Here is a 3,733-nt window from a genome sequence, read left to right on the forward strand (position 1 = left end):
GGGAGAGAGAGGGAGAGGGAGAGAACACAAGCAGGGGGAGCGGCAGACAGAGGGAGAAGCAGGCTCCCTGACGAGCAAGGAGCCCGACTTGGGATTTGATCCCGGGACCCCAGGATCATGACCTGAGCCAAAGGCAATATATATGGTTTTGGTTTTTTTTAAGATTTATCTTAGAGCGAGCGGCAGAGCGCAAGCGGGAGGGGTGGAGGGAGAGGGAGAATCTCAAGCAGAATCTATCAGATAATCTTTTGAGGATTATATAGATGGCAACCATTTATTGTCACAAGGTGTCCCTATAAACTACATCCCAAGAAGGACTACAGTCAAGTAGGCCTTACACAAAATTTTTCCTACACAAAATTATACAGTAATTTGGGGTTATATTACTAAGATTAAACACCAAATTACAGTATCCTAAGTCTGAGAATGAGCATAAAATAGTGGAGCAACTGGGATCTGAATTGTATTAGAAATATCTAGTACACAAAAACCACAACTCTATCTGGGGTGCCTGAGTGGCTCAGTCAGTTAAGTGTCTGACCCCCGATTTCTTTTTTTTTAAAGATTTTATTTATTTGACAGAGACACAGTGAAAGAGGGAACACAAGTAGGGGGAGTGGGAGAGGGAGAAGCAGGCTTCCCACCAAACAGGGAGCCCAATGCGGGGCTTGATCCCAGGAGCCTGGGATCATGACCTGAGCCGAAGGCAGATGCTCAATGACTGAGCCACCCAGGCGCCCCGTGACCCTTGATTTCAACTCAGGTCATCATCTCAGGGTCATGAGATTGAGCCCTACATCAGGCTTCACGCTCAGCATGGAGTCTGCTTGGGATTCTCTCCTTTTCCCTCCACCCCTCCGCCTAGTCGTGCTCTCTAAAATAATAAATAAATTAATTAATTAATAAAGTCTTAAAAAAAAAACACTCATAACTCTAATTATTGGCTGTGTTAATCTAGGTAATAGTACTTGACCTAAAAGCAATAGGGTAACCTTATCAGACATTTATTTAAAACCATTTTAGGTGCACCTAGATGGCTCAGTCAATAGAGCATGCAACTCTTCATCTCAGGGTTGTTGAGTTCAAGCCCCATGTTGTGTGTGGAGCCTACTTAAATAAAACCACTTTAATAATAGTACACTGCTTTCTTAAGTGATTAAAAAGGTTCTGGGAGGAGGTAATTTAAAATGACGACTCTTTGAAAAAGTTGTCCAGAATTTTTAATATCTTTTTACTTAAGATATTTGTCTGTAGCAAACAGAAGAATTCCAAATATTCTGCTAATTTGTGTATGCTTCTAAATGTCCCAAAATTATAATGATGATGATTTATAGAAATGGAATGGTATAATCTAAAGTCACGCTTTAGGCTGCTAAGTACAAAGCTGTGGGAACTGCACGAGACACTTAACATTTAGGAATAAATTATCGGTAAGCCTTTTCAGGTCTATAGTTTTCTGAGTCTGAAATTTTTAAGAATTGAAACATATTAACTATGTAAAAATATATTTTTATGAAAATATTAAATGAAAAAAATAGACCACACAGTGTATGCTCAATGTGATAACTATCTAAATCTGTGAAACAACTCCATCCATTTATCTGGCCATCCATATATAGATGAAAGCAGACAGCAGAGATGAGAATGGTCGCTATATAGCACAGTGTTCAGTTTCCAATCACAACCACCACCGTAAAAGCTGATTCAGGCAAAAATTACCAATAGATCTAAAACCACTGTTAGGGAAGAATATTCCAGAATAAGATATTCACACAGTCTCAAAGATATACACAGGATACTTACGGGGTTACAAAGGGAAAAGGTAGAGGCAATCTGGTAAGCTCACCTTAAGTTAGCCAATTTAACATCACCAATGATGGGACAAGTCACATCAGTGCCTTGTGATGCTGTGTCTTCTCTGTGGCATTCCCTGTCAAAAACATTTAATCTGAACCTAATCATGTGAAAATAAGACCAGTCCAAATTGAGGGACATTGAGCAAAATAATTGGCCTAGATTGCTCAAGAATGCTGTATCTAGGGAGGTTAAGGAAACATGAAAACTAAATACAACACAAGATCCTTGAAAGGATTTTAGGAGGAAAAAGTCCAGCTCTGGGAGACATTACTGAGGCAACTGTGGAAATCCGAAGGACTGTAATCATTCCAAATAGTACTGTATTAATATTAATTACCTAAATTTGATAATTACATTGTGGTCATGTAAAATAACGCTCTTGTTTTAGAGGATTAAACTGATGTATTTATGGGATTAAACTGAATTATGGGATTAATCTGGATGTTTGCAACTAACTCTCCAATGATTCATTAAAGAAAGAAAAAATATATGGAGAGTGGTGAAAGGAACATGGTAGAATGTTACCAATAGGTAAATTTAGGTCAAGAATAAATAAGTGTTCATTGTTTTTTCTTAAAACTATTTTGGGAGTAAAAATTTTTAAAAGAGCTGGGGCAAAAAGTCCACCTTTGTTTTAAAGTTCTATACATAAAAAAAAAAAATAAAGTTCTATACATGATCCAGGGGCACCTGGCTGGCTCAGTCAGAAGAGCATGTAACTCTTTTTTCTTTTTAAGATTTTACTTATTTGTCAGAGAGAAAGGGGGAGCGAGCACAAGCAGGGGGAGCGGCAGGCAGAGGGAGAAGCAGGGTCCCCGCTGAGCAAGGAGTCCAATGAGGGACTCAATCCCAGGACCCCAGGACCATGACCTGAGCCAAAGGCAGATGCTCAACCGACTGAGCCACCCAGGCATCCCGAGCATGTAACGCTTGATCTTGGGGTCGTAAGTTCGAGCCCCATTTTGGGTGTAGAGATTCCATAAATAAACAAACAAACATAAAAAAAAAGTTCTATACATGATCCAGAATGGAATCCACTATAGTTACAATCGCCAAATATTTACAAAGGAACCAAAAGAAGCAAAAGGCAAATAAATGTCTAATTTCAAGTATTAATAACTCCTTAGTCCACATTTCCCTCAAAATACATTTTTTTTTCTAAGATTCCATTTATTTATTCAGAGAGAGAGAGAAAGCACAAGCAGAGGGAGGGGCAAAGGGAGAGGGAGAACTTCAAATCAGACTCCACTCTGAGCAGGGAGCCCAACGTGGAACTCAATCCATGACCCCAAGACCATGACCTGAGCAGAAATCAAGCATCGGATGCTCAACCAACTGAGCCACCCAGGTACCCCTCCCTCAAAATACATTAAGTTCACAGCAGGAAATCATCTCCTAGATGGAGAATTTAAGTTTAAAAAAATTTTTAAGATTTTTTACTTATTTATTTTTTTATTAGAGAGAGAGACAGAGAGCATGAGAGGGGGGTAGGTCAGAGGGAGAAGCAGACTCCCCGCCGAGCAGGGAGCCCGATGTGGGACTCGATCCTGGGACTCCAGGATCATGACCTGAGCCAAAGGCAGTCGCTTAACCAACTGAGCCACCCAGGTGCCCCTAAAAAAAGTTTTAATAGATGTAGTATGTAATCAGAAACAAATGTGAGATATAATTTGGTGTTATAAAAAAGAAGTATAGGGGCTCCTGGGTGGCAGAGTTGGTTAAGCGTCTGCCTTCGGCTCAGGTCATGATCCTGGGGTCCTGGGATGGAGCCCCGCATCGGGCTCCCTGCTCAGAAAGGAGTCTGCTTCTCCCTCTGCCCCTTCCCCTCATGCTCACTCTCTCTCAAATAAATAAAATCTTAAAAAAAAAAAAAAAA

Source organism: Phoca vitulina, unplaced genomic scaffold (assembly GCF_004348235.1).
Source record: "Phoca vitulina isolate PV1807 unplaced genomic scaffold, GSC_HSeal_1.0 scaffold41, whole genome shotgun sequence".
NCBI classification, from domain to species: Eukaryota; Metazoa; Chordata; class Mammalia; order Carnivora; family Phocidae; genus Phoca; species Phoca vitulina.